The 25,166-nt window shown below is 39.9% G+C and overlaps 1 protein-coding gene across 1 annotated transcript in view; it reads left to right on the top strand.

Moving 5' to 3' along the window:
• The first annotated feature begins 581 nt into the window (after positions 1-581).
• CALCR (calcitonin receptor) overlaps positions 582-25,166 on the top strand; it is a 156,106-nt gene continuing 131,521 nt past the window's right edge. Inside the window, exon 1 of the mRNA XM_027684792.1 lies at positions 582-816. The gene's annotated coding sequence lies outside the window, so the exon portion shown is untranslated. The remainder of the gene's footprint in view (positions 817-25,166) is intronic.

The raw sequence follows: 25,166 nt of genomic DNA, 5'->3' as shown, positions 1-25,166 counted from the left end.
GGTGCAGGAGCGCAGGGTCCCACGCTCCATGCCCCGCGTTCCCCCGGCTTTCCTCTTCGAAAAGATGCCCGCGATGGGACCAGAACGCTGGCTCGGGCCTGAGGACCTTCTCCGAGAGGAGGAGGAGGTGGGGTGTCCGGCCAGGCCCCTGACGCCCTCGCTGCGGACACAGCCCAGCCAGCGACGGTGCAGGGACCCCGGGCCCTGCTCGGAAAGCACCGTCTTGACAAAGGGCAGCCGCCGCGCTGCCGCCTCCGCCTCCTCCGAGGGGACGAGGGGGGCGCGCCCCAGGCCCCCGGGCCGGGCGTCCCTCGCCCCCGCGCCGCGGGACCCCTCCTTCCTCAGGCGGTGTGTCGGGAGCGCCGGCGGCCCCCGCTCCTCCCGCCTCCGCAGCAGCGGCTCCGGCACGGCTGCCCCGGCGGCAGGAGCGGCCGGGAGCCGCGGGGAGGCGGGGGTGGAGGAGGCGCTGCCGCCGCCGCCGGGCGGACTCCGGCCGCCCCGCACCGACGTCTGCGCGAAGCCCCGCCGGCGCCCGGGGTGGAGCGGGGGGTGGGCGCGGCGCGGGCGAGCCGAGGCAGATGCTGCCCGAGGCGCAGCCCCGCCAGAAGGGCTCGACCCTGGCTGGTGTCTGTCCGCCGCCTCCGGGACGCGGGGACCCACCGGGCGGTGTTGGGGAGCGGGCGGCCCCATGAGCTCCTCCGAGGAGTGAAGGGGCGTCCAGGCTGCGCCGGAGCGGGCACCGAGCCGCCGCGGAGGTGGCTCGAGGTGACGGGAGGCCGGGAGAGGTGCCGCGCCAGCGCTGGAAGCGCTGCCACCGTAAGTCCCGCGAACTTCGCTGTCTGCCCTTCCTCACCCGCCACCTCGGGAGAGCGGCCGCGGGGCGGAAGAGCCGCGAGGGTCCAGCGAGCGGCGGGGAGGGGGATGCCGGGGGAGTCACCCCCCGGCTGGTAGGGCAGCCAGAAATAGGGGGGAAAGAGGGAGTGGGTTGTAGGAGCTCCGACCTGCAGCGGCGGCGTGTGCGGTGCCACCCCGGGGAAGGGGCACAGGACGGACGGCGCTGCCCGGAGCTGGCCGTCGGGGCGCGGGGACGGGGCGCAGTGGGTCCCGGAGTTCCCGCTGCGGCTTCTGCATGGGCGAGCAGGTCGCTGCTGGTACCGTATCGTTTTCAGAGAGCAGCCGCTCTCCGTGCTGGAAGTACAGGGCGTTTAAATGACACCTGAGTCACTAGTCCGTGCTTCTCAAGCATGTGAGATATTATTTCCGTGTTATTTTTCATCTACTGGACCGATATCTGTACTTACTTTGGCATTTCACACCGCAAATGTAATAAACAACATTAGTAGGTTTCAGAATATTGCCATTGATGACAGTGGTTTGATGTATGAGGCTATTTACTGGATGCGTCCAAGTACAATATAATGCCTGCCAATTTTGTCTTTAAATTGCTATATTGATTTTATTCTTGTGGGCTTCTTGACAAGGTTAATGTAGTTGACAATTTGAAAGAAAAGAGAAAAACTTCTGGTTTATTTTAGTTACAGAATGTCAATTGTGACCAAAATGATGAATGAAAAAATCATTCATAAAAAGAGTAAATAGAAAGATGTGTATCGGAAGACCTCTTGAAGTCAATATTGTCAATATCTAACAGTTGCCTTCCTGCCAGCTTTTTACATACACTGAGTTTTACATACACTTGAACTTCTTACGGGTAATACAACATGTGATATTCTTTCCAGGACTGTCCACTTCAGAGTTAAGTAGTCTGGATAAAAGGAGCTTAGAATGAATTAATCAAGACATCACATTAAAATGCCTTTGCTTTTTTATAGGCACTGAATGAAATCAAGGTCTTGCTTCTACTCCTTTTCCCCTTCAGTTATTAAAGGATGATATTTGGGGGAGAACATTTGTGTTTGGTCTGTGGAAGGGTTCCTATGCTGCTCTAGGGCTCAGTGCATCAAGGCTGACCAGGATAACATTTCTTTGCTATCAGCAGCTAAAACTGCAGGTGATTTTGAGCTGAAGAGGGAATTTAATTCACCACTCAAAATCCTAGGCATAATTGTCAAGCAGGTAAATTAAATTCAGGACAGATAATACTTCCTTTAATTTCTTCAGGCATACAAAAACCTTTACCAGTAGGCAACTTCTGCTAAGCTGCTGCTCCGATGCTTGCTATAGCTGTCTTATGCTAGTTGACATGAAATAATTCTAAATTAACTGAAACTCTGTGTTTCTGTACCTACTGGCATGTAGTGAAGTATTCTAACTTTATAAATCTTGAGTAGATGTTGGTCCTGTTAAGATCAATGGCAAAATCCCAATTAACCCCTCCAAAGAGGGGTTTCACTGTAGGTCTTCATTATCATTTATTGTGAGTGACAGCCAACTTTAGTTAGAAATTCAAGTGGCAATGTTTAAATTTGACTGGTAATGGCACTTCTAGCAACTCTATACAGTACTGCTTTAGAATCATGGATAAGAGCCACACAGGTTTTAATACTTGTTAAAAAACTATATAGAATAAACTGTATTGTGCTTTCAAGAGGAGTAGGCAGTCCAGATTTGTCTAATACTCTGATTTTTGTTTCATGAGAATGGATTGTAAGTGGGATTGAAGTTTGAATATGCACCATATTTTAACAGAGGTATTCAGACAGTATGAGGGAATGTTATCAATTACCTTGCTTGTGTCAAAGAAGTTTATAAGTAAACTGCTAAATATTTGACATACTATAAAAATGTCAGCAAACAATTAAATCATGTTACAATTTAGTTCTCTGCAGGTCGTAAGCTTTATTGGGAGATGAAAGAACAGAAGCATCTTTTCTAAAAATCTTGTTGAAATATTACTGAATAATATATTCACAAGGTTTTGCTTAATAAACTGAACTGAGTCTAGTTTAGCAAACTTTTTTTTTTATGTCTACAGCTGAATGGTTTTGAAAAGAATCTGAAGAAGTTGAGAATTTTCATTAAAGATGAAAATAATTTTCTACAGAATGTTTGCTGAATTGTTTTTATTCTAGCTCTCTTCCAAATCAAAGTAAAGTGGAACAATGCTTAAAACCAAACCAGTTAATTTTAAATCTGTATCTGTACACCTGTAAGAAGCTACATGCAAGTCCTGTTATATAATAATGTTGGCATGACCAACATAGCTGCAAATAATTTCTACTAGTTTTGGGTAAGTGAAAGTGGAAGAAGAAAGAGCATATCATGACTTGAGTTCTTCTATCTAATGATTTTTCAGGAACTCTTTCAATATTTATTTTAAAAATCCTGCATGCAAATAGAGGTTTTGGGAAAATAAACAACTAAATAATTGAACTGCACTTGACTGAAAGTTATGCTGGCAAATACCATGAAATTTGATTTTGAAAGTGACCACTGGTTCTACATATTAATAAGATGGGAAACTCAGTTTTGTTTTATTTCTGGTAATTGATGTTTGGGTCCTAACTGTCACCATTGAAGTCAATATTGAAAGTCTCATTAATGCTAGCACAGATTGTAGGCCTTTCACGAGTGATCTTATTACTTGCGGAGCCCTTTCCACCATTGTTTGTGTTAGAGTGGCATCCAGTCAGGTCCCTACCTACAACTACATGTAAAGAGTAAAATTCACTCCCTTGAAAAATTTGCAGTGTAAGTAGTCAGGAAAGTCTAAGACATCTTGCCAAAGGCCATGCAGTAGGCCAACAGGTGATCTTGGTCTGAAATATGAATACTCTTTACTTAACAAGGGTACAACGAGCACCTTTTAACAGGATTAAATGTTAATTGATTCCTTGATAAAGGTACCCAGAAATGAATGACCAGTACCTTAAGGTTGTATATTATTTTCCTCTGATCTTATTTTCTTCATTATTAACCTTAATTTTTACTAGCATTAGCCTACAAAAGAACAGCACTTAATTACGTATTGATTTGGACTGGTTTTTGGTCTTATACCCACTTTCCATTTGACATTGCTTTCAGTCACTTCAATGGAGTGAATTACTAGTAACTTAGGTGGAGAGACACACTGAATTGCTCACATGAAGAACTACCTAATACAAGATAACAATGGAAGAGATAATTGGCCACATCTCAGTCAATAAGGAGCACTGCCAACAACACTGGTCTTGGTAGTCACCTGGAAATTACAACTGGAAAATCCATGCCTTGTGTTAAGTGTTGAAGTTATGGGCATGTTTCAGCTGGACACCTTTTTAATCAAGATGGTATCCAGATACTGCAGGAGTCTTTCTTCAGGGCATCTACTGAACAAACCAACGATATGGTCTTGCCTTACCAGTGAGCCTATGAGCTGTTCAGTTGGCTCCATGCTTTTGAGGTGACCCTCATTTAAGGATATGAATCCTCAGAGTGAAAAGGACCTGGAGGTGGTAGTTACCTCTAGCAGTGAGCTCTATTTGACTGATTGTGCTGCTTTGTGTGGATGTATGCAAAGATTTACCATTAAAACAAGGAAGAACAAGAAATTTTGGTGTTCAGCCACAAGAAGAAAGTGGAGTCATTGACAGTAGTTGATAGGGAATAATACTTGGAGCAAGAGTAGATATAAAGGACACCAGAGGTATGCTGCCATGTGTTTTTCCATGGTCCCCTAAATGCCTTCTGAATTAGGATCATATGGTAGACAGGTGAACTAGTACTGTTCAAGTCACATACTGAACTGTGGTCCTGAAAGGTGGTTTACTGCAAGGACCGGCTTAACCTGTGCACCAGAGACCCAGGGAACCTGCAGGGAGGAAGACTTCTGGGTTTGGGAGATGGACTGATGGTGCAGTACTGGTGTTCTTACCTGTACATGCTGTACACAAAACAAACTGAGAAATGCAGTTCATATAAGTGCATCTTATTTGCTGCACCTCAACATGATAGCCGTACTCCTGGGTTTTAGCACAGTAATCTTGTGGGGTTCAGTAAAGGTGATGTGGAGTGGCATCTGGACCTTGGCTTTTTTATCATTTATAATATAAAAGACTTGACACAAATTTGGCAGAACTGGCTGTTTACATCACACTTTTAGTAGTGGTTTTGGAAATAAGCATGCTTTTCAATTTCATATGTCACATTTTCAGTGTTGCAGTTTCCTGTGACACTGTTTAGCAAATAATTTCCTGCTTGGTCATATTCAGCAGTGTATACAAGAACCAAATCCCTTAGCCTGTGGCTTTTGATGAATAATATTAACTATTACCAATGGTTAGATGAATAATACATTCAGTAAATTCTGCAGTATTTTTGAATATATGGTTTCACAATATTTTATTCATGGTAGCTCTAGTGGTATGTACTTTAAAGGAGTAGTAAGATATGATGTAAACTTTTGGGTGGCTTTGACATGTTTAGTTTGTGATGTCCTCATTATCTTGAGGTAAAGCTAAAGCAGGGGGTTAGAAAATTGCTATTATTCAAAAGGAGGTGTTTGAAATGTCTTTCTCTTCCTGGGTGCTGTATGAAGTGCTGAATTACCCCTTGACGGTTAGAAGATTTTTATTCTGATGGTTTGTCCTAGAAATCGAACACATCTGCAGGCAATGCCAAGTGAATTTACAGACATATCTGGAGGCTGCTTGAGTCAAGATGAATTGTACCTTATCTTCACAGTTGCCTTCTCAGAATTAAGCTGACAGTTAAGAATATCTCTTTTAAATATACTGAATGCTTCTGAAAACAAAATGTTGCCATTCCAAATATGTCAAGGCTCCATGATTAAGATTATGCTGAGATATACTTGTAAAAGAAAAACAAACTAAACTTCTGTTTTACCTTTTTGTTAGTGACTGGAATGAGACTCCACATTTGGCACAGTGTCCCTTCAAAGGTCAACTAAATTTTCTGCTTGTGGTTTTTTCATGGTGAAATATTTACTTAGTTTTCAGTGCTCACATAACAAAAAATGCTGTAATCCACGGAACTGTTTAGACTTCAATGGAAGTGAGAGAAAGGTAATCAAAGATTGAATAAATTCATAGAGTGAATTAGCCATTTCTGTTTCTCTCAGGCAGCACTGAGGCATGCCTCTAACATGAGAATGATCAAGTGACTGTAGCATCTCACCTGTGATGCTACAGATGGATGACTCCATTTCTGTTAGTCTTGATTTCCCTCCAGCTGATATCAGTAATGAATGTTAACTGCTTAGAAAAATCACAGGTAGCTCTGCAGTTGTATTTCGTTTGTATCTTGATCTTCCCTACAAGTTGTGTGTGCCAGAGCAGTTATCTGTAGCAAATCAAACTGTCATGATTCAAGTGAATCATAGAATTGGTTGGAGAAAAGCTCAACATGAGGTGGTGATGTGCTCTTGCAGCCCAGAAAGCCAGTCATGTCCTGGACTGCATAGAAAGAAGCATGACCAGCAGGTCAAGGGAGCTGATTCTACCCCTCTGCTCTGCTCCTGTGAGACCCCACCTGGAGTGCTGCATCCAGCTTTGAGACCACCAACTTAAGAAGGACATGAAGCTGTTGGAGTAGTTCCAGACGAGGGACACAAAGATGATCAGAGAGTGGGAGCACCTCTCCTATGAAGACAGGGTGAGAGAGCTGGAGCTGTTCATCCTGGAAAAAAGAAAGCTCCAGGGAGATCTTCCAGTCTCACAGTACCTAAAATAGGCTTAAAAGAAGAGTAGAGAGGGACATTTTACAAGGGCATATAGTTATAGGACAAGACGTAATGGCTTCAAACTGAAAGACGACAAGTTTAGACTGAATAACAGGAAGAAACTTTTTATGATGAGAGTGGTGAGACACTAGAAGGGATTGCCCAGAGAAGTTGTGGATGCCGCATATACTTGGAAATGTTCAAGGCCTAGTTGGATGGGGCTTGTGATCTATGAAGAAGCAACATGAACCTTATAGGAAATTTTTCTTTTTAAATTTACCCGCATTATGGTGCAGTGCCAAACTGGTGATGCTCTACATAGCCTTCAGTACTGAACTTGTTTGTGTCTCACTTTATGTTGCACAACCTAAACTTCTTGAGTAGAGCTATCATCATGTGATTTCATCCAACTTTCTTTCTTGATATTTGTCTCTATTCACATAATCTTAGTTACCTGTAGCCTTAGTGTGTAGCCTGTGTTCTGTAGTCTTAGTTACCTGTGGCTGTGCAGGTCCTTCATCACTGGGCCCCTCTCTTACATTGCACTCCCTTTTCATTGTTGAAACATGATGGTGTAATTTGCCATATGTCAGACAACATCCAATGGTAAGCATCTTTTAATGAATAAGTATGATTCCTCACAGAAGAGGTATGAGTGCTGTCCCATAAAGTTACAGCTCTTTTGATGTTATGAGCTGTCATCTCTCTTCCATTGGAGTAAAATAAACATCAAAAGATACTAGACGATCATTACATTGTCACAATAATCTCTCTCCAGACTATACTAGCAGCCTGAAATAGGTTGCGCATTTCATACTTCTAAACAAGCTGCGTGCAATCTCCTCCAGCCTTAGATATTGAGGGACAGGAGACAGGATGCTTACACCTTCACTACTTAGATTGCGTAGAAAAACTTCCTAAGGTTTCTCAGTTTTGGTAGAGAAAGGTAACTAAGACTGATGAGTTTCCTCATGTGACTAAAATTTGGATCTCTCCTGATAAGAACTCTTGTTCTCACCGGTCAGTCCAGCTCCTAATGGGATCCTCATTTTGTTTTGTCTCCAAAACAATACTGAAGGAAACAGTAGGTTTGCTGCTGTTATCCTCAGCTGTGCTGCTGCTGCTGCTGGGGTGGAAACACTATGAAGACTGAAGGTATGGGATGCAGAAATTGCATCAATTAACACAAAATTTAAAGAATATTTGGCAGAAAACAGAGAATTCAGAAGAAAGAGATGCTTTGAATGCTATATCCACATGAACATTTAGTGGTAGAGATGAACTTCTGGAAAGTTATGCTGCAAAATGCCTAATTAAGTAATAGACAGCACTGTCTTCCACTTACATATATTTTAGCAGGGGAAATTTCATTTACATTCCAATGTTTAATTTTGCATATATAATATATTGATAAGACAGATCACTGATACTGGTTTGGTTGATTATACAGGTGTTTGAGTGGCTTATTGAGTCATAATGTTTTATATTGCAACTCTTCCAGGAACTCTGTTTCTAACAAAAGAAAGTAGCAAACAGGATTCATGTGAGGCTAGTTCAAAGGGTAGTTTATAATGGCCAGTCTTCGCGAACGAAGATTTGGGGAAAGGTCTTTTACCTTTCCAGCCTGCGCAATGGATTTTTTAGGTGAGACACAGCCTGCGCTGAACTGAGCCCACCCTTTAATCCTAAGGTTCATCTGCCGGGGCCAAGCAAGCTTGGACAATGGCAGTGAGGTCCTCAGGACGTAGGTTTGTTTAGAGTGACCTTCTCATAGATGGATGGCCTCCCAGGGCTAACGGACTCCATCTGCCCGGGGGACTGGCTGGATTCGAACCTGGGTCGCAGAGGTGAGAGTCCTGCATGCTAACCACTAGGCCACCAGGGGTCCCCAAAGGGTAGTTTAGTCTGACCAATTTGGAGCATCTCTGGTAAGTCTTTGGCTTTGCTTCAGAGTGTTTAAGAATGTTGAGAAACTGAAAGACTAACCTGTAGACACCTGATCATGGGCTCCTGACTGTGCGGAGCTGTAGTGCTTGGAGTTGAGCAAATCCTTTAAGCCCTGATCTTGAGAAAAAGTCGGTTATAGGGAACAAATTGTGTGAGTGGAGACTTCCTTTAATTTTCTGAGGGCCACTTCTACTACTACAGACTGCTGAAGGGCTTGACTCTTTTAAGCCCTTGAGCTGTTTGTGTTACAATACAATGTTTTTCTCTGTGTTCAAATGTTGCCAAGTACATTTTGGGTTGAAGCAGGATCAAGTAATAAATAATAATCATTATTACCATATGTTCTCACAGATAAAGCAGACCCAGTATTTTCTACTCAGCTGATTTTTATTGCATTTTTCCTTTTTATTGTCTCATGGTATTTCATAGTATATGCTTCCTAAAGACTTTTCAACACTGAAAAGAAAACACGTAAGTTTGGATTTATAAGTGTTTAAATGCCTGCTGAGTTTATTGGCAATCAGATTTGCAGTATTTTTAAGGAAATGTGTTTATCCCATGAAATGCCTGATGTAATCAGAGGTCATCACTGGAAAAATCTGTAGGTATTCACTGGGTAACTGTATCACTTCTCTTTCATCTGCTGCTCAAAATAATTCACATCTGAGATTTACATGCATACTAAAAATCCAAGCCTACTCTAGTATTTTGTCATTGCTGTAGCTGAGTTGCCTGCGCAGTGACAGAAATTACAAAAATCTTTTTATTTAAACTACCAGCCTCCCCTTTAATAAGAGGAAAAGAAATTGGGTTTACTGGTCTGCAGTGCACGAGAAATGTGTGTGGTTAAGCCAGAAGGAGGTATGCGCGTGCACTGTACACAGAAAGGGTCCTCTGCAACCTCAACTATTATCTGAAAGTGTCTTCATTCTCTCGCAAAATATTAGGACACTGTTTTATTAGTATCAAGGCCTATAATTTATCTACTTATGTAAATACCTTGCAACATATGGTCAGCATATTATTTACTATAATCAAATGTTACAGACATACCATATACCACATGAAAGAATATGTTTGATAAGAGGTTTCTTGAAGTGATGAATTATGGTTTTCCACTGATGTGTGATTCCATATGGAGAAATCACATGGCTGTAACATTTAAAGACAGTTAGTTATGCCAATTACTTCAGTATAGAATTTAAAAAAATGTATTTCAGAACTTATTTTTCTATTGAAAATCTTCAAATATTTTCAAGTGAAAAGATATTAATGAATTACAGGATTAAAAAAAATTAAATCCAGATTTTTGCTATCATTATAAAAATACTTGTGGAAGTGAGCAAAATTTCATTTATGTATAAAAATATTTTATTGCTATTAAATACTATTTCAATTTTTTAAATTGCACCATAATATAGTGAGTGTCTTGTACTCAACAATGGAGATAGTTTGGATGGAGAAGGATACAACACCCTGGAGGAGATACTGGGAGAGAATACAGCCCTATTCACAGTGCATACTTATTAAAAAAAAAAAAAAAACAAAACAAACAAACAAAACAAAACCAACCACCACAACCCTGTCTTTACCTTCAATCTATTGAATTTATTTGAAAAGTTTTAGCCATATAATTTTCATGGTTGCTGAAAATCTCCTCCAGTGCAGGATATATTGCTTTGCTTATGTTTGCAAGTTCTGGTCGCTCTTTTTCTCTGAGAAGTTCTTGTGCTACCATGTGGTGGAAAATGGACTTGGCAGTAGATGGCTTCTGAGTCAAGGCTGAACCTTCTACCATTTGTGTAAGAACACACCCACACATGTATAGCCTGCATCTTCTAGAGTTTTTGTCTGCAGTTGCAGTTCTGAGGTGGTATAAGCCAGTTTGTGCTACCTACATGAGAGCACATAGAACAAGCCTTAAGTACAAAGGAAGAGCAGGAAGAGATATAAACAGTATGGAATGTGGGAAAATGGAAATGGTTTCAGACATGGAAGAGGGATACTGGAACTGGAATCAGGAGTTACTACTGAGGGCCAGTGAACTGTGGGTTTGGAGCAGGAGTCATTTGAGAAGGACAAGCTTGTGCAACAAGTTAGATGCTGAGGGACAAACTGATAACTGAAAACCACTGACATTTCCAGAAAGAGGCATTTAGAGGCTGATTAGGGTAGGAACTGGCAGAACAGCACATTAGGAGGAAGATGCATTGGAAGAGACAGAATTTCCTCCCCCCTTCCCCACTAAATATACTGGAGTCATGAAGTCAGGAAAATGAGATAGTTAAGAAGGGAAGAAACTAAAGGTTGGGGAAAGAGATTGGAACTGCAGTGGCAGAAAGCTTGGAAGGAGCTAGGTCTGACTAGGAATTGTGAACGGTACTGAAAGAATGAAGAGTGGAAATAGGTGAGAAGAAACAGCTAATGTCTGGGAGGAGACAGGAGTAGAACAGAAGAAAGTTTATAAAGGAGAAGCTCAGGGCAGTACCCTTGACAATGTGCCAGTTGTACATGACCTGCCTGAGTCTCACCAGTATTGTGCTATCAGCACAAGATTTCTGGTGAGGTTTTATTTTCCTTCAGAACTGAAACGTGCAGGATGTCAATCTGCCACTGCTGTGACCATTTCAGCCCTGCTGAACATTTGCAGCAGACTTTAAAGGTTCTAGTCTCTTTTGTGAGCCATTTTCACCATTGTAGTTAATACGCTGGTGTAATGATCTTCGGACAGTGGTGTTTATTCTTCATGGGTTTATTGTGTCGAGCTTTAGAGGGTAGGATACAGAGGCTATCTGAAAAGCTAGTTAATTAAAGCAATTCTGTTTAGTTCATGGCATTCGGTGTGTAAGCAGGACTTGCATACTGTTAGCTATGTCTTTATATTAACTATCTTTATGGTAATCTAAACCAAGTTCACAGATAGAATCTGGAGAAAATTTTATGTTCCTCATACAGAGAAAGGCAAGAAGTGTAGACCTGAAAGAAGAAAGCTTCATTTAATGCACAGGTTTGGTTGGTGGAATCAGTTTTTTTGCTGGACTTCAGGCAAAGAAGGAGGAAGATCCTCTGTTTCTCATATTCTTTTGTACAGAGAGATGAGAAGAAGCAAAAAGTTGTGAAGCTGACAAGAAATGTGAATAGACTGTTGGAGCGATTTGAAGTATATGGTTTCAGAGAGAGGAGTTCTGTTCAGCAAAGAAATCTTAGGAAAGCTGAGGACCTACTGAGTCCTTTGGTGTGAGTGAATCAGCCAGCTGAAACTGATTATTAAAAAACTCTTTTTGCAGAGGAGAAGTGTAATGCTGGAGACTTCCAGTAGGAGAGGTAAGAATGAAATAAAAGTATGTAAGTGGAGCACACTTGAATGTCCTAGAATACCACTAGAATAGCTAGAGCATAAAAGATACAGATCAGATGAGAGGACATCTCAGTAATGGTGATGACATGTAGATGATAAAATGTGGGTCAGCAGTCATTCAGTGTGCATGGTCCCAGAGAGAAGCATCAACCACAGTTCACTTCAGAAGCATGCTCCATAGCCACAAACCCAGCAAATTGCCAGTGAGCATTGAAGTATCATAAAATGAAAAACAGGTGTTCAAGAAGATGTATTTTAAATACTGCAAAGCAGACTGAGAAGATCAAAGCCAAAGAGTGTGCAGCTGAAAAAGGTCTCTGGGGAAAGCAGCCAGCAGCAATGTTACTGTTAAAAAAAAAAAGGAGATTTATAGTGGTGAGACATACATGTTTTCAAATAAATTAGGAAGAAATAGCCATAAAAACAAGCATCAGTATTGGGGTACAAGTTTTTGGGACTGACTTCAGAAAAAGTTGAATCTCTGGCACAGAACAAGGCTAGTAGGATACAAGAACGTTTATTCTATGTAGGTAAAAGTCCACGGATACAAGTAAGCATCCAGATATCTCTATAATAGACACTCCTGCAGAAATAATTTTGGATGTAAAGTTTAACTATTCATTAAATTTGATAAATACATTAAAAATAGTGAATGCTGGAAAAGAATAGCAAGCCTGTCAGGCATGTGTTTATGTGTCTGTTTGAAGACAGAGGATGTCAAGTGCTTGCTGCAGAATCTACCTACAAGGCAGTACTAGAACTGCATACTGCACTGTGATAGCTATTTCCACTGCAAGCCCTTTGGCAATAAAGACATTAATTAGAAAAATGAAGAAGCCATTGGAAAGGCTTACTTGATGATAGCAGTAGAGAAGAAAAATGATAGGGTATTCCATGTGTGCATCGATATTCAAGATCTTTAGGAACGATGAATCAGGAACAAATCAACACAAGAACAATCATGCAATGAGACAGGAACAAAACAACCCACTCATGCTAAATGTCATAACTTCCAGGCCCGCTCTAGCAACCATATTCATTATGTTAGATGCATAGTTTGGTACTAGAAAGTCAGATAGGACAAGGAGAGGAGCTAATTAGTGCCTTCCAACACTTTATCCAGAAGGCAGTGTTTCAGAAAAGCCTGCTGATGAATTATCTGCACAAGATATATCGAAGAAGAAAGGTCTTGAAATAGCAGAATGTCTCACACTCTTACCAGAGTGAATGCCACTAAAACCTGATAGTGTTAGTCACATGATATCAAGGACATTTCTAAATCACAGTCAGATCCAAATCATTAGCAAGCAGATGAATGATAACAGTTGAGCACTGGAACAGATTGCCCAGAGAGGCTGTGAAATTTCCATCCCTGGAGAAATTCAAACTGGCTTGGATATGACCCTGAATAAGCTAACTTTGAAGTTAGCCCTGCTTTGAGCAGAGGGTTTACTAGGTTATCTCCAGAGGCCCTTTACAGGCTATTTTTTCTATGACTCAGAGAATTACTGTGGTCTCGAAAGGAGGCATCCAAGCATATCCACAAATGGAAGAAAGGAAAAGGGCTGAAAGCACTGATCTCTTCAGAGGAATTGAAACTCAGAGTAGGGTCAGCAACTTACCTGCTAAATAGCAGAAATTATGTCACCTCCGTAAGAACTTGCAGGAGGAACAGATTTTTATGTGCAATCCAAAAATGGCCTAGGAATTTTAGAAAATATGGATAGGGTTTACCTTGAAATAAAAGGCAACGTTCCATGGGAATGATCTCTATAGGATGTGTTGCATGAGCTGGGGACATTGCAATAGTGATATACACGACAACATTTATGAAAACACAATACACTGTCAGCCGTCTTTTCAACATTTTTCATTCCATGTCTTAGTGCTTCTTCATCCTTCCTGTGTATAATATGCTGAGCGACTGAAAGCAGATAGTAAGTTTTAGAAGTCTTTGATTAAGGAAAAGGATGCCAACCCATCAATGCAGCACTGGCTTCTCATCTGTGGAATCCCGATAATGCTATCTCTCACCAAACAGCAGTAGTTTGGAGGTTAGTTATTTGTCAGTGAAACCTTTATACTGAGCCCCAAGGAAAAAACCTTGTAAAGAAATGAATAAATCTGTCTACCATGCAGGGTTTTATGTATGTACAATAAATGAAATCCACTGAATACCAGTGATAAAGTATTGAATAAATTTTGATTCAGTGGGCACTGTTCATCCTTTAAAACCCCTTGAAGAAGAATTCCAATGAGAAAAGAAGTGTGAGGACAAGCAATTAAAATTGTAGTACCTATCCCCAAGAAGGCTGATAAAGGTTGTCCAAGTGCCTTCCAACTTCAGTTACCTTTATAATCTGGAGAGTCTTTAATCATCTGACTTTATTACATGAATTTGGTTTTATTAATATGAGTCCAAGAGACCCTATATGACATAAGGACACCGGTGATATACAAACACAGGAACGAGCCATATGTGTTTCTTTAGAAGACCTTTTAACATCATTGAACACAGAATTTTTGCTAAAAATTTCATCCATTAGTAAAAGCAGAGGTGGAAAATGAAAACGATGCAGAAATTTAAAAGCTTTAGACTGCAAATGATTTTCAGAAAGTTAAAGGTGTTATAGTTAGAATACTGTTTAGAGCCAATATTGAAGTGATCTCAATGCCACTGAATAGTTCAAGCTCATCAATCTTAAAGAAGGTGGCAGTATGAGAGATAGTCTGTTAATGTTCAGGTTTAATACTAGTCCATGAAAAACTTGCATTTTCTCTGTGGATCGTTACCATTAACCTTATAAAGGAGGTACAACTCCCTTCTTCATACTTTGATTCCTTTTAAGGTATTTTTTTAAGAGCAGATTCTACACACTGCAAGATAAATTAAGTAGTGCTAGGGCATGAGTTAGCTCCTGTAACTGGAAGCACTGCCATCCTGTCAGTGAGACTGAAGTGCATCAGGAGCAGGTTCTTCTGTGACAGGAACTAATAGAAAATGTGATCTGCTATTCAAACTAGTTAGAATATGGGATACTGTCAAATATTGAAGATACTTGTTTACTGTACTTAAGACACCTCTAGACTTCCTCAAAATCTGCTGAATTTCAAAGCAATAGGATTATGTATGCCAGAACTCCCAGTTAATAGTAAAAAAAAAGGGAGGGAGACTTTTGGAGACCAGTATTTGAGAAATGGATCTAGTTGAAAACTGTCTTTCCTCTTTCTCCTCCTGCTTAATTTGCACACTGTTATTCCTGAGTAATTTCCTCCTTCTTAATTCTCTTTGATGTTTCAGCAGGGTATCTGAAATCCTTGGGTATAGTCAAAGCATGAGGGTGGACAGGTTGAGAAGGTGGATTTGGTGTTCTTAAAAGTCAGTGATTTCGATTTTTTTCTTATAATTTTATTAAAGCAGCATTTCACAAACTGTTTTCCATAGTATTCTCATCCTAAGTGAAGTTAACCTTTTTAGGCAAATATAGCAAGTAAGAAGTGCTGCCATATGGACAGGAAAAATGTAGTACTTCTTAAAGTACTGTACAAGCTAACTTGTGTGATGCGACTTTTCCAAAGAGGAGAAAAAAGAATATCTATCTACATTGTTTACTTAGGTAGAATTAGGGGGTTCTGTAGCTAGGACATACACTCTTAAAGTATTGTCTGTGTCCGTGATGCAAATTCCTGTCACTCTGAAACAAGGTTCTGTCGTGGGGTACCTGTCGTGAGGTCTTGGTCCGAGGGGAAAAGAAGGACACACAAGACACATGAGGATGGTGAGACAAAGAGATGTCTGCCTGCTCAGTGCAGCAGGCAGCCTTTTATTGAGCTTACTACCTTCTACTTTCCCACACGCAACACAAACATATTCTTACAACAACATCCAGGAATCCTAGCACCTGCACATTATCAAACCGTCCCAACCTTGTACTCCCTGCAACCCAAGGCCATGTCCATGGAAACCATCTAACCAGCTCCACTGCTCCCATGGAACACGGCCTCACTTTTGCACTACCTCAAACTTTAATTGTGGGGCTTCCCCCCACAAGGTCCCTATCCCATCTGCTTACAGATCTTATTTTGCCATCCTGCTTAGAGCCAATCTGGTTGGCTAATAATTAAAAAACCCCTCACCTTTGCATTTTAATTCCCATAATTTCTGCTATCCTTGAGCAGAACTCTCTTTATTCAGGTATTTTGAAACAGTGTATAATGGCATTTCCATAAACAAGTCGTAACTACTTAAATCACTAGCCTGAATTCGTGCATTTGAGTCAGTGGTTATGCAGACTGGAATCAGAGCATCTGTCTTTTTATGCCTGGAAGTAGAATGGTAGAATACAATAAAAATGCATGACAAAATTAATCTCCTCAGTGTCTAATGAGGAGAGTGGACTGATCTTAGGTACTCCCAGCATGGAGGCTGTGTGTGATGGCCTCAGAAACTGTAATCAAGGGAAGATAGATGCTAGCAACCCTTTCAGCTTTTTCTGGCCACCTGACATGTGGGACAGGGATGTGCCTGTTGCAGCAGTGCTGCTCCAAGCCATGCTGGCTTGCTCTGATGCCAGTGGGGGCCAGAAGGGATGTTACTAGGCTGATGTAGCGCCAAACACAAAAGACTGCAGCCTTGCTCTCCACTTGCTGCCTCGGGCTGCCTCAGTGCTGCTCTCAGGCGGGCACGTTCACACCCACTCTCGCACCTGGCCCAAGTGTGATGGCTGGTCCTACCACAGTGCAGGCACACTCTGAGTGTTGTAATACAGTTGTTCCTTTTGACAGCCACAGGCGCAAAAGCTCTGTGAGCATGAATTTAAAGAGTGGGCTTGACTTGCTGACACCCAGGTGCTGGTTGAGCATAAATTATTGTGCTATGACAATAGGAGTGAAATAGTAAAAAATAATAGCGCTCCCATGGAGCGGGCAGTTAGAACAATGTGAGTAGGCTCACCCTGGTTTGAGTGAAAAGAAGAAACTTTGTGTTGATGAATAAAAAGCACATCTGTGCTATTACCACATCAGTTACTGCACCAAATACTTCTTACAGTTACGAAAAGGAGGATACCCTCAGTAGGCATAGTGTTGCTTCTTTTAAAACTATGTAAACCAACCCGGTGACCCACTGTACATCACACTGCTGTTATATTAAAGCCTTAATTCTTACTTGAAAAAAGTTGATTCATATGAAGTCCTCTTTGTACTGTCAATGTAGCAAAAGTGACTAGAGTGAAAATGAGAATAGGATCTAATAAAATGTGAGTAGGGTTTAATGCAAAGACAGTCTGCTTATATAATTAATTTTGTATTGCATTAATCTTTGTAAAAAAGGAATCTAGAGATGGTAGGTATAAATGTAATCCATGGTTGTTTCAAAGTCTTTTAACTCTGCTAAAATAGTAAATTGGTCACAATGGTAAATGAGAAAGCGTCTCTCTGTTTTGTTAGTCCTCTGTAATGAACTGCACAAGAACTACACAGTTTTCTGAAGGTTTATGTTTAATCTTGGAGACTTTATAAACTTGTTCCAATTCTCCAGATTTTTCTGGTATTTTGCACTCCACAATTGGAAGGGATATTAGACATAAATGTGCCTGACAGTTTCCTTCCAGAAAGCAATATTGTAAATAAAAAGGAGACCGAATAGTTGCAATAGTTGAAGCAGAATGTAGTGGCCAGACAATCAAGTAACAGGGCTGAAATAGTCTCACAGAATTAGGACATAAAAGTCAAAGCTGAAACCTCGTTTTTAACTTTTCTTTTTGACACCATATGAAACAGAGCCTAAAGCACAGCCTAATTTTCTCCGACAGCACAATATTAATTCCATCGTGTTTCCTTGTGTTTCCTGCATGTATGTGAATCTCTGCCTCTGCGTGCATATATTGCATATTTTAATTGTTTTCAATGGGAAGCCTGGACAGTGCCTGTTAGCCTCAAGGACCACAGAAAAAAGTGGTGAACAGATTGTTAAAATGCAGCCATCTCATCAGGAATATAGACACCATGAGGGGAAGTGTTAATAGGAAAATGCAAAGAATAAATGCTTATGAAACGTCTATTGCTGCTGCTGCTACTACAAAAGAAAAAAGGAGGCATGAGAAAACTGACAGAAAAGAAAGAAAACTCAGAGTTTTTGGGAAATCCTTAGCTTAAGGAGCAAAGAGATAATAATAATAATAATAATAATAATGATAATAATAATAATAATAATAGTTGTTGTTGTTGTTGTTGTTGTTGTTATTATTCCCAGTTTTATGGAGCTACCCTGCAAAGCAGACTTTTTCAGTTTTCTCAGATTACTTCACCTACCTCTCCAGATCTCTTACTGGAGACTGATGAGGTGCCCAGTAGGTGGCATCCTTTTAACACTGCTGGTATCAGTTGGCGTTTGGATTTTTTTACTTTAAAGTATTTTTCCTGCAGAATTTAAATGGATTATCACAGAATTGGCCATGCAGAAGGTATATTGGTGTGAGGACATTAAGTCATAGACCTCAAATTTGGCATTTCCCAAGCTTCATAAAAATCTGTATTTGGGAATCGAAAGGGAAGAGAAAGAATGCATTTTCACGCATTGGTTCAAAGCAAGTTTCTGAGGGAGTTTACAACGACCTGCATATTCACAGCACCTACTGAAATCACTTCTGTGGTTTCTAACATAAGGACTCTGGTCTAAATTAAATACTTGGTTTTGGAACACAGTGATTAGGATATCATGTTTACATTTGAGCAAGTGACATCTTATCATTTGCATTTAATTTGCCTCTGTTTTAATTTTTGAAATTTGTCCATTTGTTTCTTCCTCAGAAACAATCCTTATGATAGCTGGAGAAGTCTATGTTGTTACAAACCCATCTCTGCTTTTCTGTTTGCACATAATTCTACATATAAATGATGATGTCATTAGATGTAGTTTGAATAGGCATGTGCTTCAGGCTGTTAGTGTTTGGCACAGGACATTCAGTTAAGCAGTGCCCCCTCTGAAAGCACATAGATAATTCACACACTGACTGCAAGTGGAAAATAAATCTATTTAATGTGTTTAGAAATGTGTAGTGGAGCAGGATGCTGAGCAGCTGGCAATGTCTTGAGAAAGTATTTCCAAACAGCTGTTCTTCAAATTGAACAGCCACCTCCTGGTCTGCCTGCAGGTTCACCTTGCTTGGAGGAGAAGAGTGGCAGAAGTCTGCTCCAGTTCATCGTGGCTGGAAACAGCACAAAAAAATCTTAGCCACTGTCTAATAATACAGGATCTGAAATAAACATACTTGATAGCTGAACAAGTCTCACTAGTTCTAAAGCCCTCTTTGCACAGCATAGGATTGACAGATCTTTATCAAATGGAGCATAGACTGTGATTTTTTGAAGCATTTTTCTCCAGCTGACTGCTCTGAAGTTTGTGAACTGCTGTGAGGATAAAGATACCATACTGTCCTCTGCCTATCTGCAGTGGATCAAATTGTATCTCCAAGTCCTAGTACTGTAATAAATCAATTATCCAGTCAATTTGCATCAGATTGTCAGGTCACTCTAATAAGTAAAGTTTAAAAAAAGTGAGGTTGAGATACTGAGCTATTTTCATTCCTTCTGTTATTTAAGTGAAGGTTTGTTCTGAATATACATTTCATCCCAAATTGTGTTGAGGATGTTTTTCTAAGGGGCATACAGCTGCTTTTATATTCTCTAAACCTGCGTGCTCCATGTTGTGCTTCTGACATATAGACTAAACAGTCCATCTCTATAAGTTCTTCCATCCTTGTCTCCTTTGCCTGGGACAATCTCTCTTTATAGAGACAAAACTCCCCAAAAGACAAAAGTAAAAAAAGAATGTGAATTATTGCTGGTAAATATATAAAGTGAAAGAATATTTCCTGAGCTAGGAAATTCCTTTTAAAGCAAAAGTATGGTGAAACTTTTTTTGGTATGAGTGTCAAAAAGCAGTACCACATTAAACGAATTTAATTTAAGGATAATTTTCTAACCAAATGTCAACTGCAAAGCCATCTTCCTGAGTCTGCAGACAGACCATCTCTGTTTATCTGCTGCCAACCATAACTTTCCCAGGTTGTATGAGACTGAAATTCATATGATAGGATCATACTCACCCTTTAGAGTGTGAGTGGCAGTGTATAAATCATGCCAATTTATAAACCTGCTGCTGCTGTTTGGAAAAAGCTCAGAGGACCTATATTACCATGGTCAGGGGAAAGACCCTAATAAAGTTTCGGGCTTGGATAGACTGATAAAGTCTTATAAAATAAGCAGACTACTGGAGGAAAGTGAAAGTGCAAAATTCCTTCTCCCTTTGAGCTTACAGCAGGAATGGAGTTTCAATATTTGAGATAGACATTGGGGAGAGAGACTTAATAAAGTAGAGAACACCCCGGGCAGTGCTCTCTTAGATGTCACAGCATACACCATCACAGCAGACAAAGATATTTGTCTCAGCACTTGCTCAATGATGCTCCCAAGTTGCTTTAGTGACTCATCTTCATTGTTGATGTTAAAGCAGTAGGTGTCTGGTAGCAAGGACTGCCTGTAATCATAACTCGAGCTCTGTGGCAATTGCTTAACAAATCGGCAGCCTTGTCACTGCATCTGTCACAGCTTAATGTGCAAGCACGGAGAGCTGTGCTGACAAAGGAACCCCCAGGGATGTTTTACATCTTTGTGTGTTGCGGCTTGGTCCTAGATCTAGCTGAGATCTGTGCAGAGCCAAACACTGCCGAGCAGGTACGTGAGGGGGGCCATGTAGGGAATTTTCTTTTCTTTCCAATAAATGTACTCTTATCACTTGCCAATAAGTAATCTGCAGGACAGACTCCCCACATATTTAAGTGAACTGAGGTCCAGTTTGAGAAAGGAACAGTTATTGAATGACTCAATGCAGAATTAATCATGTCAAATTCTATGGGGAACCTTTATCCCTATGTATAATTACAGACTCTTTAAGTTATGCTATTGTCAGTCTCAGAGTAGTTGGAAACAACTATTGGGCTCTTCAAACACCAAACCAAAACATTGCTCCTATCGCAGAAGATGTACCAGCTAAGATAAGAGAAAGATGTACTCAATGTTGATAGAAACAGAGCTAGTTGGATGATAGGCTGTAGTTAATAGCAACCTATTCAGTAATACTACAAGTTTATTTGGAGCGCTTCTTTCCTGACAAATGTTTCAGAAAATGTGGCAAAATGTGGCAAAATTACATAGTTACAGAGTTAATTAAGAAATTATAGCAGACACTGAGTGAAATTAGGAACTTTAATCAGGAAGGAAAAGTTTTTATAGATCAACTTTGAAAACAGAATTGTGAGTAAAACTGAGAGACAAGAGAGCAGGAAAAGAGACAGTAGGATGAGCCAAGTAGGCTTTTGACATAGCATTATCCAGTATGACTAAAGAAGACATGGCAGAGATTTACTTATTAGATACTAGAAAACATGCATTCAAAAGAAATCCAAATATATAAAGGAGAAAATACAGAAGAGATCCAGAAGATAGACTGGAGTAAGTACAGAAAAGGTCCAGAAGATAGATTGGAGCAAGTACTTGGAAAGTTTGAAAGTAATTTTTAAAAGAATTCAGAAAGGAATTGTATGTTCATGAAGTTAGAAGAGAATGGGTGAATAGGTATGGGTCTTTAAGTTGGCAAAATGTCTCTTTAGAGAGCTAAATCTTGGAGATTGAGTCTTGAAATGGGTTGCAATAAATAGCTGCACTGGATAAGCTTACAAAAAAGAGAACTGTGTAGGCCCTTGGTGACTTTTGTGGTGGCAGTCCAGGGTTTTTTTCTCACTTAATTTTTTTTCCTTTTATACTTTTTGCTTGACAATAATATTTCTTTAGAAACACACCTGTATTTGGTAATCTCCCAGATAGTTCTGTGGTTGTATTGTTGTTTGGTTACGTGGTAGCTTACTGGTTTTGGGGTTTTTTTTGTTTGTTTGTGAATATCCCCCAGGTTTGTGTCCTGCTTTATATCCTTTAAAATTCAAACCTTGTAAAAGAAAGCAAATTTCATTTGTTTAGTAGCTTCTGCTTTATAATCAATATTTTGCCCTGTATTTTGCTTTTGAACCTAGTAACTTGAAGCACCTTTCTATTGCTTTGTCTTGTTACAGAAAATGGTGTGGTCTCACAGAAGAGAGTTATTTGTGGTGAAGTTGAAAGCAATGCATGGTTTGAAGAGGCAAATATTTATTGAGCTAGTGCATGTTTGTTTTCATATTGTGAGCAGTCTGGGTATTTAATAATTACTACTAGCTAGACCAACTTGGGCCTGTCACGCTTTTTGTTTTAGGCATGCTCTGTGTGGTTCCTGCTTACATACCTGACCTGATATTTGGACATACCTTCAGGATCTAATTGTCCTTCAGTTGAAGTCACCACTAAGACCAACACAGTTATGGCAAGTCAGGCGACTTCTTAACAACTCTGTCCCATACCCAGAGTGGATAATTCTGAGAAGACATTATTTGTTTCATTATTGACTTATTGATCAGGAATTAGACAAGTTACCAAATAACTGAGCAGTTCAGAATGCAACTGCTTTGTGACCACACTTTTTGCCTTGTTTATCTATTAACTACATTTTCTGCAACTATCTCTGCCTACCAGATTGGCAACACAGACGCAAAACTCATTTAAAACTCTTTCACCACAAGCAGACAGGTAATGAGCTCATTTCTATGGAAATATTTCGGTATTATTATTGTTGCCTGCTTGCCAACTGATCTGTAAAAATGTTTGTCCAAATTTGATAGCTTCTCATTATCAAGAAAGATTAAAAAATAAAAGCATAAAACACACATAAGAAGTAATTTATTCACAAATAAGCTTGGCTTTCTGTGACGTAATTGATCTGACCTTAATTCAGAAGAAAAATTGATTAAATCAGTGCTAGTAGGTAGCACATGTAAGGGAGAGAAGTATTATTAGTAAGTATTAGTAAGACTAATAATTATATGTCTTGTGAAATATTGTGTTGTAATATTTCATCAATGCAAATCTGTTGATCCTTCTGAAGGTGATCCTGCTCACATTTGAAAATGAAATGCAAAAACCTTTGCCTTGAATATGATGATCTGCATCCGAAAAAAACAAACAAAAACCGAAAAAACCAAAGCAAGAAAACCAACTCTAAATCTATTCCTATTTAAAGTTTGCATGAACTTTCATAGTTTCTGAGGGTAAAGGTATGCGTCAGAAAATTTGTTAGGAAAGTTAGAGTGGGAGTCGAGCTTTAGATTCTCTGAAGAGAAGGCTTCAAACACACGAATCAAGGGACTCATCCAAATGCATGAAGTGATAGGTACACTCTCTTCTAGTTTTCCTTTGGACATTGTAGTATTCCATGTTTCTTCAGGGTTCTTACCAGCAGGATTGCCTCTGCCATTAATGAAAGTTGTGTCTCAGGTCAAGCCTGAGAAGGTTGATTGGCCTGATTTGACATCTGATCTGGTTTAATCAGATTTCAAGGGTTTATAGACTTCAAGATTGTTGAAATCATTCTGGTAAGTCAACAAGAGTGGTCCCTTAGATGGTACTCTTTATCAGAACCAATACAGAACCAATATTGCAGGGATGTTTGATAACTAAACACAGAGAGCAGTCAAAAATAAGATTCTGATTGTTAATCAATGGTAATTAAGGACACTACTGTTTTTGTTTGTTTATTTCTTTATGAGATTATTGGTGATAACTATTGTCTAAAAACAATTCCCAGCAAGGGAACACACAACAAAAACAGAAAATGTTTCATTTCTCCCCTGGCTTCCTCTGATCCAGCCAATAGAAGGGGGAAAGTTTTTATTTTTATGACTTTCTCAGGAAAGATTTTCTGAAAACTCATAGAATCCTTCTCATGTAATTACATCGTACCTCTATATATTCTTTCTCCATGCAACATCAATGTGAATTGTGGTCTTCTCTGCTGTCCTAGATCCTGTCCCAGTGAAAGATTTCATGCATAAAAAATATTTGCTAGTGGTCCATAAATTATGATGTGGTACTGCTGTGAAGTGTTAGAAGACTACTCTGATGCATCTCAGAAACAGTAGACAGAAATTAAGATGATTTGTTATTTGAAGGTGTAATTTGTAAAGTACCTTCTAGCCTTTTGAAATTAAAAGTGCCATGCAGGCTGGTGTTATATCTCACACAAACAACCGGAGAAGAATCTTCCTCTAAGTAGCTGCCATGGTGCTTGCTATATTTTGTCATATGTGTTCATAATACAGTGCTAGTTTCAATACAACAGAATTAGAATATCAATTGCCTGTTTTTATTAGAGCACATTAGAGTGTTTAACCAAAGTGAAATTGATTGCATTGAATTGCAAATTTCAAATGAGGAAAAGCAGTTGAAAATAAAATTAGGATCACTACAGAGAAGTAACTATGCTCTTTAGATCTACTGTGCAATAATACAAGCCTGAAATATGAGTCCATATTCTGCTAAAATTGGGTTGTATGGTTAACTTTGTGTACCAGAGTTTACATAGCCTTTAGGTTGTTTTGTGAAACTTCTCTGGGTCTTACTGTCACCAGAATCAACCCATGCATGTCTACCACAGAGATAGGGCACAATGCTGGTCTTTCACTAATCTCTGGTTTTAGTTTAGTTGCATGGGAGCTAAATCACTTGAAGTAATCACTCAAAAGTTCACCAATGAACTATACTATATTGCTAGTAAAAAATAAACAGCTATAAGGAGGCAGGGCATTTTGTTTTAATCAGATGTACTGCTCAGAAGTCTGCAAAACACAACACTCCCTGCCCTTACGAGTAAGTGGCTGCAGCTCAGCTGTACAGAGTGCTTTGCATTCTCACTGTTTTAAGGTACCCCAGCTAACTACAAAACCAATTCTGCTTATATGATGGAAACATAAATCTCACTGAAGTTGATGTTGGGCTTGATGAACACTTTTCTCCACAATATCGAAAGGGGAATGTTGCTGGCACTGACCTATGTTAGAAGCAAAATGGATAATTTCAAAATAATAATCAACCTAAATGACTTTTCTGATATGGTAATTTCTAGCAGTCAGCATGAACTTTTAAACTTTACCTGGTGAATTTACTGAATGTCAGAAAAATGGGGATAGTAAATGTTGACATTTTCAGGAATTGGAACTGAAGAACTTGCCACTTTCAAACTATGACTAATGTAAGAAATTTTCCAAATCATAGAAATACAAAAACCCAATAGAAACACCAAAGAAATGGAAATGATCC

Source organism: Neopelma chrysocephalum, unplaced genomic scaffold, assembly GCF_003984885.1.
Source record: "Neopelma chrysocephalum unplaced genomic scaffold, ASM398488v2 Primary Assembly neopelma1_67, whole genome shotgun sequence".
In the NCBI taxonomy this organism is placed as follows: Eukaryota; Metazoa; Chordata; class Aves; order Passeriformes; family Pipridae; genus Neopelma; species Neopelma chrysocephalum.
The sequence above is the reverse complement of the archived record's forward strand: the minus strand, read 5'-3'. Positions and strand labels throughout refer to the sequence as shown.